The 12643-nt window shown below is 38.6% G+C and overlaps 2 non-coding genes across 2 annotated transcripts; both read left to right on the top strand.

The window, feature by feature from the left end:
- Positions 1-649: 649 nt before the first annotated feature.
- Positions 650-757, top strand: LOC130978700 (small nucleolar RNA R71). The gene has a single exon (XR_009086318.1). It is a non-coding gene; the product is annotated as a small nucleolar RNA R71 (small nucleolar RNA).
- Positions 758-8157: 7400 nt separating this feature from the next.
- Positions 8158-8265, top strand: LOC130977472 (small nucleolar RNA R71). The gene has a single exon (XR_009085161.1). It is a non-coding gene; the product is annotated as a small nucleolar RNA R71 (small nucleolar RNA).
- The last annotated feature ends 4378 nt before the right edge of the window (positions 8266-12643 follow it).

Below are 12643 nucleotides of genomic sequence, written 5' to 3' on the forward strand. Positions count from 1 at the left end.
AATTCCTAATGGAAGACCTTGTTTCAGTCATGAAAATTTGAGTGGTTTTGATTAGATCAGAGATCATGGTTGCTAAGTCAGAGGGGTTCTACTTAGAATTCTCTGTCTGTTGCTGAGAAGATGATGGAAAAGGCTTGCCATTGCTAAACCTGTTTCTTCCACTATTATTGTTGAAACCTTGTTGAGGTCTCTCTTGATTCTTCCATGAGAAATTTGGGTGATTTCTCCATGAAGAATTATAGGTGTTTCCATAGGGTTCTCCTAGGTAATTCACCTCTTCCATTGAAGGGTTCTCAGGATCATAGGCTTCTTCCTTAGATGAAGCATCCTTAGTACTGCTTGGTGCATTCTGCATTCCAGACAGACTTTGAGAAATCAAATTGACTTGTTGAGTCAATATTTTATTCTGAGCCAAAATGGCGTTCAGAGTGTCAATCTCAAGAACTCCTTTCTTCTGACCAGTCCCATTGTTCACAGGATTCCTTTCAGAAGTGTACATGAATTGGTTATTTGCAACCATTTCAATTAGCTCTTGAGCCTCTGTAGGCGTCTTCTTCAGATGAAGAGATCCTCCAGCAGAGCTATCCAAAGACATCTTGGATAGTTCAGAGAGACCATCATAGAAAATACCTATGATGCTCCATTCAGAAAGCATGTCAGAAGGACATTTTCTGATCAATTGTTTGTATCTTTCCCAAGCTTCATAGAGGTATTCTCCATCCTTCTGTCTGAAGGTTTGGACTTCCACTCTAAGCTTACTCAATTTTTGAGGTGGAAAGAACTTTGCCAAGAAGGCATTGACTAGCTTTTCCCAAGAGTCCAGGCTTTCTTTAGGTTGAGAGTCCAACCATATTCTAGCTCTGTCTCTTACAGCAAAAGGGAATAGCATCAGTCTGTAGACCTCAGGGTCAACCCCATTAGTCTTGACTGTGTCACAGATTTGCAAGAATTCAGCTAAGAACTGATGAGGATCTTCCAATGGAAGTCCATGGAACTTGCAATTCTGTTGCATTAGAGAAACTAATTGAGGCTTAAGCTCAAAGTTGTTTGCTCCAATGGCAGGGATAGAGATGCTTCTCCCATAGAAGTTGGGAGTAGGTGCAGTAAAGTCACCCAGCACCTTCCTTGCATTGTTTGCATTATTGTTGTTTTCGGCTGCCATGTCTTCTTCTTCTTTGAAGAATTCGGTTAGGTCCTTTCAGGTTCAGGTTCAGCTTCAACAAGAATGCCTTTGTCTTTGTTCCTGCTCATATGAAGGAGAAGAGAACAAGAAAATATGGAATCCTCTATGTCACAGTATAGAGATTCCTTGAGGTGTCAGAGGAAAAGAAATGTGGAAGACAGAGGTAGAAAATTCGAACTTATCAAAGAAGATGGAGTTCGAATTTTGCATTAAGGAATAATGTTAGTCCATAAACAGAAGGATGTGAGAAGAAGGGAAGTAATTTTCGAAAATTAAATTAAAAAGTTTGAAAACATTTTGAAAAACTGTTTGATAATTTTCGAAAATTCAAAGTGGAAAAGAAATCAAGTGATTTTTGAAAAAGATTTTGAAATTAGAAATTAAAAAGATTTGATTGAAAACTATTTTGAAAAAGATGTGGTTAAGAAGATATGATTGGTTTTAAAAAGATGTAATTGAAAAGATATGATTTGAAAACAATTTTAAAAGATATGAATTGAAAACAATTTGAAAGGATATGATTTTAAAAATTAATGACTTGCCTAACAAGAAAAGATATGATTCAAACATAAAACCTTCCTTAACAGAAAAGGCAAAAATTGTTCAATCAAATCATTAATTGTTAGTAAGTATCTTTGAAAAAGGAAAGAAATTGATTTTGAAAACATTTGATTGAAAAGATATGATTTGAAAAAGGTTTGATTTTGAAAAACTTTGAAGACTTGAAAAAAAATTGATTTGAAAAACAAAATCTTCCCCCTAGCACCATCCTGGCGTTAAACGCCCAGAATGGTATACATTCTGGCGTTTAACGCCCAAAATGCTACCTCTTTGGGCGTTAAACGCCCAACCAGGTACCCTGGCTGGCGTTTAAACCCCAGTCTGTCTTCTTCACTGGGCATTTTTGAATGCCCAGCTTTTTCTGTATAATTCTTCTGCAGTATGTTCTGAACCTTCAATTCTCTGTATTATTGACTTGAAAAGACACAAATTAAAAATATTTTTGGATTTTTAATAATAAGGAATAATCAAAATGCAAATAAAATCAGATAACAATGCATGCAAGACACCAAACTTAGCAGTTTGTATACTACTGACACTAACAAAATGAGAATGCATATGAGAAACAACAAAACACTCAAGTCAATAGAATTCAAAGATCAAAACAAGAAAATCATCAAGAGCAACTTGAAGATTAATTAAGACACATGCATAAAAACGAAAATGCAAGAAGAACAGAAACATGCAATTGACACCAAACTTAAAATGAGACACTAGGTTCAAACATAAAATATTTTTGGTTTTTATGATTTTGTAATTTTTTTTTTGTGCTTTTTTCGAAAATTAAGTGAAAAGGAAAATAAAGGTATTAAAATTCTTAATGAGAATTCCAGGAAACATGCAATGTTAGTCTAAAGCTTTAGTCTAAAGGAATTAGACATGGCCGGCTAAGCTTCAGCAGGACATTGCATTCAAGAGCTAAATTGATGATGATCAATCAGCTTTGGTGATGATAAGAACATCACCTTGAAACACTAGAATTCATTCTTAAGAACTTTGAAGAAAAATAATACCTAATCTAAGCAACAAGATGAACCGTCAGTTGTCCATACACAAGAAAATACCTGAAATCACAGAAAATACCTCAGATTTTTGCTCAGATCCCTCAATTTCAGCCAGAAAATACCTGAAATCACAGAAAAACACACAAACTCATAGTAAAGTCCAGAAAAGTGAATTTTAACTAAAAACTAATAAAAATATAATAAAAACTAAACTAAAACTACCAAAAACATACTAAAAATAATGCCAAAAAGCGTATAAATTATCCGCTCATCAATCAACGAAACTTAGTCCTAATTAGATAGTGTTATTGATTGGCATCTATAGGAATTCAGAATGATTGGCATCTATAGGAACTCAAAATTTTTTATAGTGTTATTGATTCTCCTAGTTCAGTATGTTGATTCTTGAACACAGCTACTTTATGAGTCTTGGTCGTGGCCCTAAGCACTTTGTTTTCCAGTATTACCACCGGATACATAAATGCCACAGACACATAACTGGGTGAACCATTTCAGATTGTAACTCAGCTTTGCTAAAGTCTCCACTCAGTCTTTTGCTTTGGATCATGACGTTAACCACTCAGTCTCAAAATTTTCACTTGGACCTTCATGACACAAGCACATGGTTAGGGACAGCTTGATTTAGCTGCTTAGGCCAGGATTTTATTCCTTTAGGCCCTCCTATCCATTAATGCTCAAAGCCTTGGATCCCTTTTACTCTTGCCTTCTGGTTTAAAGGGTTATTGGCTTTTTCTGGTTGCTTTTTCTTTTTCTTTCTTTTTCTATTTTTTTGCCATTTTTTCTCTCTTTTTTTCACTGCTTTTTCTTGCTTCAAGAATCAATTTCATGATCTTTCAGATTATCAATAACATTTCTCTTTGTTCATCATTCTTTCAAGAGCCAACAATTTTAACATTCATAAACTTCACTATAAAAAATATGCACTATTCAAGCATTCATTCAGAAGACAAAAAGTATTTCCACCACATCAAAATAATTAAACTAATTTCAAGATAAAATTTGAAATTCAAGTACTTCTTGTTCTTTTATAATTAAGCACATTTTTCATTTAAGAGAGGTGAAGGATTCATGGAATTATTCATAGCTGTATGGCATAGACACTAGATACTAACGATCATGTGGTGAAGACACAAACATAGACAACATAAAGCATCAAATTCGAAAAATAGAAAAATAAGAACAAGGAAATCAAATAACGGGTCCACCTTAGTGATGGCGGCTAGTTCTTCTTCTTGAAGGTCCAATGGAACGCCTGAGCTCCTCTATGTCTCTTCCTTGCCTTTGTTGTTCCTCCCTCAGAGCTCTTTGATCTTCTCATGGAGAATGATGGGGTGCTCTTGGTGCTCCACCCTTAGTTGGTCCATGTTGTAACTCAATCCTTCCAAAAAGGTGTTGAGTTGCTCCCAATAGTTGTGTGGAGGAAAATGCATCCCTTGAGGCATCTCAGAGATTTCTTGATGAGGAATTTCCTCATGCTCTTGTTGAGGTCCACGAGTGGGCTCTCTTGGTTGCTCCATCCTTTTCTTAGTGATGGGCTTGTCCTCTTCAATGAGGATGTCTCCTTCTATGTCAACCCCAGCTGAATTGCATAGGTGACAAATGAGATGAGGAAAGGCTAACCTTGCCAAAGTGGAGGACTTGTCAGCCACCTTGTAGAGTTATAGAGGTATGATCTCATGAACTTCCACTTCCTTCCCAATCATGATACTATGGATCATGATGGCCCGATCCACAGTTACTTCAGATCGGTTGCTGGTAGGAATGATGGAGCGTTGGATGAACTCTAACCATCCTCTAGCCACGGGCTTAAGGTCTGGTCTTCTCAATTGAACCAGCTTGCCTCTTGAGTCTCTTTTCCATTGAGCTCCTTCCACACATATGTCCATGAGGACTTGGTCCAACCTTTGATCAAAGTTGACCCTTCTAGTGTACGGACGTGCATTTTCTTTAATCATTGGCAAGTTGAACGCCAACCTTACATTTTCCGGACTGAAATATATGTATTTCCCTCGAACCATTGTAAGCCAATTCTTTAGATTCGGGTTCATACTTTGATCATGGTTCCCGGTGATCCATGCATTGGCATAGAACTCTTGAACCATTAAGATTCTGACTTGTTAAATGGGGTTGGCAGGAACTTCCCAACCTCTTCTTCAGATCTCATGTTGGATCTCCGAATACTCATTCTTCTTGAGCATGAAAGGAACCTCAGGGATCACTTTCTTCTTGGCCACAACTTCATAGAAGTGGTCTTGATGGACCTTTGAGATGAATCTCTCCATCTTCCATGACTTAGAGGTTGAAGCTTTTGCCTTCCCTTTTCTCTTTCTAGTGGTTTCTCCGGCCTTAGGTGCCATAAATGGTTATGGAAAAACTAAAAGCAATGCTTTTACCATACGAAACTTAAAAAGTTTGCTCGTCCTTAAGCAAAAGAAGAAAGAAAGAAGGGGAAGAAGAAGAAAATGAAGGAAATGGAGGGAGAGATAGGTTTGGCCGAGAGGTTGTGATGTGTGAAAATGAAGGAGTGAAGAAGGATATTTATAGGGAAAGAGAGGGAGAGTGGCCGAATGGGATTGGGTGGGTTTTAGGAGGGAAAAGTGTTTGAATTTGAAAAGTGAGGTGGGTGGGGTTTTTGGGGAACAGGGATGGAGGTGATTGGTGAAGAGAATATAGGGAATAGAATAGGATTTGATAGGTGAGTGGTGTTTTGGGTAGAGTATTATAGAGATGTGTGAGGGGGAGAGAGAGAGGTGGGGTAGGTGGGGATTCTGTGGGGTCCACAAATCCTGAGGGGTCAAGGACTTCTCATCCCTACTCCATTTAGGCGTGCAAAAATGCCCTTAGAGTGCAATTCTGGCGTTAAACGCCAGCTTTTATACATTTCCTGGCGTTTAACGCCAAGCTGTAGCCTATTTTTGGCATTAAACACCAGTCTGGTGCTTCTTTCTGGCGTTAAACACCCAGAATGGTGCCAGACTGGGCGTTTAACACCATTCTGCTACTCTTACTGGCGTTTAAATGCCAGTAAGTTCATCCTCCAAGGTGTGCTATTTTTAATGCTATTTTTGGATTTGCTTTGATTTTTGTAGTTATTTTTGTGACTCCACATGATCATCAACCTAATGAAAACATAAAATAATAATGGAAAATGGAATTTTAACACAGATAAATAAAAATTGGGTTGCCTCCCAATAAGCACTTCTTTAATGTCAATAGCTAGACAGTGGGCTCTCATGGAGCCTCACAGATAATCAGAGCATGGTTGGGGCCTAAGTTTGGTTATGGCCTCCCAACACCAAACTTAGAGTTTGAATGTGGGGGCTTTCTTTGATTCTGTATTGAGAGAAGTTTTTCATGCTTCTTCTCCATGTGTACAAAAGGAGAACCTTGAGTCTTGAATACAAGGTAGTCCTCATTCAATTGAAGGACCAACTCTCCTCTGTCAACATCAGTCACAGCTTTTGCTGTGGCTAGGAAAGGTCTGCTAAGGATGATGGATTCATCCTCATCCTTCCCAGTGTATAGGATTATAAAATCAGCAGGGATGTAAAGGCCATCAACCTTTACTAGCACGTCCTCTACTAGTCTATAAGCCTGTTTCATTGATTTGTCTGCCATCTCAAGTGAGATTCTTGCAGCTTGTACCTCAAAGATTCCTAGTTTCTCCATTACAGAGAGTGGCATGAGATTAATACCAGAACCTAGGTCACATAGAGCCTTCTCAAAGGTCATGGTGCCTATAGTACATGGTATTAGGAATTTACCAGGATCCTGTTTCTTTTGAGGTAAAGTTTGCTGAACCCAGGTATTCAGTTTATTAATGAGCAATGGAGGTTCATCCTCCCAAGTCTCATTACCAAATAGCTTGGCATTCAGGTTCATGATTGCTCCTAAATACTGGTGTTCATACCTTGGGTCAAGCTGTCCGACCCAAGATGTTCTACAGACAAAGCGACCGACATCTTCAGGTCAGGACGACCCGATCTCTTCTCAAAGAGTTCGGCCAAATTGCCAGGATAGCCCAACGAAGGGCCCAAATAGAGGAACACAACCCAAAACCAAAGGCAGCCCAAGCCTATAGAGATAAGGGCGGTTCCCATGAAAGATAAGATAAAGATAAGATAAGATAACTAACTTATCTTATCTTCAAAGGTCACTCCACACCATTATAAATGCAATGGAGCACCCAGGTATAACTCATACTCTGATTCTACTCAATACCTGCTTAATACCTTTGCTAATTAAGCATCGAAGTCCCTTGCAGGTACCACCACCCTTTGGTGACACAAGAATTAGCACCACCACCAAGTCCAACAAGTCGGACATAACCGTTCTGATCAGCACAGAAAATCTCGTCCGAGATTGACCTACAGTTTCAGGTAACCCTCGGAACAACTGGGCAACTTGCCCTTCAACAATGTCTTAATCTTCTTCAGAAGATGAATAGTCATCAGAGCTCATGAATGGTAAAAGGAAGTTCAAAGGAATCTCTATGGTCTCTATATGAGCCTTAGATTCCTTTGGTTCCCCATTGGGTTACTCCTTAATGGCCAGTGGACGTTCCCTGAGGTCTTCCTCACTAGGAATCACTACCTTTTCACTTTCTCTAGGTTTGGCCATGTTGGTCATAGTTATGGCCTTGCACTCTCTTTTGGGATTCTCTTCTGTATTACTTGGGAGAGTGCTAGGAGGAGTTTCAGTAACCCTTTTACTCAGTTGACCCACTTGTGCCTCCAAGTTTCTGATGGAGGACCTTGTTTCATTTATGAAACTGAGAGTGGCCTTAGATAGATCAGAGACTATATTTGCTAAGCTAGATGGATTCTGCTCAGAATTCTCTATCTGTTGCTGAGAGGATGATGGAAAAGGTTTGCTATTGCTAAACCTGTTTCATCCACCATTATTATTGTTAAAGCCTTGTTGAGGCTTTTGTTGATCCTTCCATGAGAAATTTGGATGATTTCTCCATGAGGGATTATAGGTGTTTCTATAGGCTTTACCCATGTATTTCACCTCTGCCATTGTAGGGTTCTCAGGATCATAAGCTTCCTCTTCAGAAGATGCTTCTTTAGTATTGTTGGATGCATTTTGCAATCCATTCAGACTCTGAGAAATCATATTGACTTGCTGAGTCAACATTTTATTTTGAGCCAATATGGCATTTAGAGCATCAATTTCAAGAACTCCTTTCCTCTGAGGCATCCATTACTCATAGGATTTCATTCAGAGGTGTACATGGAACTGGTTATTTGCAACCATTTCAATGAGTTCCTGAGCTTCTACAGGCATTTTCTTTAGATGAATAGATTCACCTGCAGAATGGTCCAATGACATCTTAGACAATTCAGATAGACCATCATAGAATATATCCAGGATGGTCCATTCTGAAAGCTTGTCAGAAGGACACTTTTTGGTCAATTGCTTGTATCTTTCCCAAGCTTCATAGAGGGATTCACCTTCTTTCTGCCTGAAGGTTTGAACATCCACTCTAAGCTTGCTCAGCTTTTGAGGAGGAAAGAATTTGCCTAAGAAAGCCGTGACCAGCTTATCCCAAGAGTTTAGGCTATCTCTAGGTTGAGAGTCCAACCATATTCTAGCTCTGTCTCTTACAACAAAAGGGAAAAGCATAAGCTTATAGACCTTGGGATCAACTCCATTGGTCTTAACAGTATCACAGATATGCAAGAATTTAGTTAAGAACTGAAAAGATCTTTTGATGGAAGTCCATAAAACATACAATTTTGTTGCATCAGAGAAACTAATTGAGGCTTTAGCTCATAATTGTTTGCTCCAATGGCAGGTGTTCATACCCTGGGTCGAGCTGTCCAACCCGGAAAGTTCTACCGTCAAAGCGACCGACCTCTTTAGGTTAGGACAATCTGACCTCTTCTCAAAGAGCTCGGCCAAACTTCCAAGAAAGCCCAGTAAAGGGCCCAAACAGAGGAACACGACCCGAATCCAAGGGCAGCTCAAGCCTTTAGAGATAAAGGCGGTTCCCTTAAAGATAAGATGACCTCACCCAAAGATAAAGATAAGATAAGATAACTAACTTATCTTGTCTAAGGAAGGTCTCTCTACACCATTATAAATACACTGGGCACCTAGGTATAACTCACTCTCCGATTCTACAAAAAACCTGCCTAATACCCTTGCTAACTTAAGCATCGAAGTCCCTTGCAGGTACCACCACCCTCCGGTGACGAAGGATCGGCACCATCACCAAGTCCAACAAGTCAGGCACGACAGCTCCGACTTGTACAGAAGATCTCGTCCGAGATCGACCTACAGTTTCAGGTAACCCTCAGAATATTGGCGCCGTTGCCGGGGAACCTGTAAGTCATCCCATCGTCATGGCGGACGACCATGACAACAACCACAATTCAGATCTAGAGGATAGAATGCCGCACAAAAATACGGATACTACACGAAAAGATACTTCACAACTTAACAACAAAAAGAATTCTCCAAACGCATAAGCCATAGAGACGCTTCAAAACCGTTTGAAACAACTAGAAGAAGAAGCCCTACGTCAACGAGAGGCTGAGAAAGATCTACAATATAAAATAAGGTGACGCTGGGAATTGAAGGACAAACTCCTAAAACTCGAAGCCTATCTTAAAACCAAAGCCACACGATCCCCTCATAAGGATAGTTCCCGAAAGAGCAAGATCCGTTTACCAAGGAGATCATGAATACCAAGATCCCAAAAGACTATAAACTCTCAAACATGACTTTGTACGATGGTACTACAGATCCTGGCCATCATCTCAGCAATTTCAGAAGTAGAATGTACCTCACCGATGCCTCAGACGCAGTTCGCTGCAAAGCCTTTCCTACTACTTTAACAAAGACGGCAATTAGATGGTTCTACAACCTGCCTCCTAGGTCCATCTCGAGTTTCGACGACTTGGCCAAGAAATTTTTGGCCAGATTCTCCATCCAAAAAGACAAGGCTAAACACGCCCCAAGTCTATTAGCGGGGCGGTGATGAGCGGATAATTTATACGCTTTTTGGCATTGTTTTTAGGTAGTTTTTAGTAAATTCAAGCTACTTTTAGGGATGTTTTCATTAGTTTTTATGTTAAATTCACATTTCTGGACTTTACTGAGTTTGTGTGTTTTTTTTGTGATTTCAGGTAATTTCTGGCTGAAATTGAGGGACTTGAGCAAAACTCTGAAAAAGGCTGACAAAACGACTGCTGATGCTGTTGGAATCTGACCTCCCTGCACTCAAAATGGATTTTCTGGAGCTACAGAACTCCAAATGGCGCGCTCTCAATGGCGTTGGAAAGTAGACATCCAGAGCTTTCCAGAAATATATAATAGTCCATACTTTATTCGGAAATTGACGACATAACTTGGCGTTGAACGCCAAGTACATGCCGCTGTCTGGAGTTAAACGCCAGAAACACGTCATGATCCGGAGTTGAACGCCCAAAACACGTTATAACTTGGAGTTCAACTCCAAGAAAAGCCTCAGCTCGTGGATAGATCAAGCTCAGCCCAAGCATACACCAAGTGGGTCCCGGAAGTGGATTTATGCATCAATTACTTACTCATGTAAACCCTAGTAGCTAGTCTAGTATATATAGGACATTTAACTATTGTATTAGACATCTTTTGATCACTTTAGATCTAAGGAACATCTTGGGATGCATAGTTCTCAGATCATGGGGGCTGGCCATTCGGCCATGCCTGAACCTTTCACTTATGTATTTTCAACGGTAGAGTTTCTGCACACCATAGATTAAGGGTGTGGAGCTCTGCTGTACCTCAAGTTTCAATACAATTACTATTACTTTCTATTCAATTCTCTTTTATTCTTATTCCAAGATATACGTTGCACAACACTTTGATGAATGTGATGATCCGTGACACTCATCATCATTCTCACCTATGAACGTGCGTGATTGACAACCACTTCCGTTCTACTCTAGGCCGGGCGCATATCTCTTAGATTCCCCAACAGAATCTTCGTGGTATAAGCTAGATAGATGGCGGCATTCATGGGGATCCGAAAAGTCTAACCTTGTCTGTGGTATTCCGAGTAGGATCCCGGGAATCCGGAAAATCTAACCTTGTCTGTGGTATTCCGAGTAGGATTCCGGTATTGAATGACTGTGACGAGCTTCAAACTCCTGAAAGCTGGGCGTGATGACAAACGCAAAAGAATCAAGGGATTCTACTCCAACCTGATTGAGAACCGACAGATGATTAGCCGTGCTGTGACAGAGCATTTGGACCATTTTCACTGAGAGGATGGGATGTAGCTATCAACAAGGGTGATGCCTCCAGATGATTAGCCGTGCAGTGACAGCGCATAGGACCATTTTCCCGAGAGGATTAAAAGTAGCCATTGATGATGGTGATGCCCTACATACAGCTTGCCATGGAAAGGAGTAAGAAGGATTGGATGAAAGCAATAAGAAAGTAGAGATTCGAAAGGATTCTAGCATCTCCACACGCCTATCTGAAATTCCCACTATTGATTTACATAAGTATTTCTATCCCTTTTTATTTTCTATTTATTATTAATTTTCGAAACCCATAACCATTTAATCTGCCTAACTGAGATTTACAAGGTGACCATAGCTTGCTTCATACCAACAATCTCTGTGGGATCGACCCTTACTCACGTAAGGTATTACTTGGATGACCCAGTACACTTGCTGGTTAAGTTGAATGAAGTTGTGATCATAAATTCCAATAGAGCCAATTTTTAAATCTCATGCAAATACAAAGAGGATCACAATTTCGTCCACCAAGTTTTTGGCGCCGTTGCCGGGGAACAATCAATTTCGAACAACAATTTCACAATTGTTTCCAGACCACAATGGTGCCAAGTTTTAATCCGGCAACAACACCAAGTTTTTGGCGCCGTTGCCGGGGATTGTTCGAGTATGGACAACTGACGGTTTATCTTGTTGCTCAGATTAGGTAATTTTCTTTTCAAAAATATTTTTCAAAATTTTTCTTTTCTTTTTTGTTTTTCCTAACTTTATTTTCGAAAAAAAATTATAAAAATCCAAAAAAATCATAAAATCATAAAAAATCAAAAATATTTTGTGTTTCTTGTTTGAGTTTTGAGTCAATTTTTAAGTTTGGTGTCAACTGCATGCTTTAAAAATTTTTCTTGCATTTTTCGAAAATTCCATGCATTCATAGTGTTCTTCATGATCTTCAAGTTGTTCTTGGTAAGTCTTCTTGTTTGATCTTGATGTTTTCTTGTTTTGTGTTGTTTGTTGTTTTTCATGTGCATTGTTCGTTTGTTAGAGTCCATGCATTAAAGATTTCTAAGTTTGGTGTCTTGCATGTTTTCTTTGCATCAAAAATTTTTCAAAATTATGTTCTTGATGTTCATCATGATCTTCAAAGTGTTCTTGGTGTTCATCTTGACATTCATAGCATTCTTGCATGCATTCATTGTTTTGATCTAAAAATTTCATGCATTGAGTATTTTTGTTGTTTTTCTCTCTCATAATTAAAAAATTCAAAAAATCAAAAAAAATATCTTTTCCTTATTTCCCTCCAAATTTTTGAAATTTTGGGTTGATTTGGTCAAAAATTTTTAAAATTAGTTGTTTCTTACAAGTCAAGTCAAAATTTCAATTTAAAAAAAAAATCTTATCTTTTCAAAATCTTTTTCAAAAATCATATCTTTTTCATTTTTTTTATTATTTTCGAAAATTTCAAAAATCTTTTTCAAAATATTTTCAAAATATTTTTCTTATCTTTATATCAAATTTTCGAAAATATGCTAACAATTAATGTGATTGATTCAAAAATTTGAAGTTTGTTACTTTCTTGTTAAGAAAGGTTCAATCTTTAAATTCTAGAATCTTATCTTGTAGTTTCTTGTTAGTTAAGTCATTTT

The sequence above is a fragment of the Arachis stenosperma genome, chromosome 4 (genome assembly GCF_014773155.1).
Source record: "Arachis stenosperma cultivar V10309 chromosome 4, arast.V10309.gnm1.PFL2, whole genome shotgun sequence".
Classification (NCBI taxonomy): domain Eukaryota; kingdom Viridiplantae; phylum Streptophyta; class Magnoliopsida; order Fabales; family Fabaceae; genus Arachis; species Arachis stenosperma.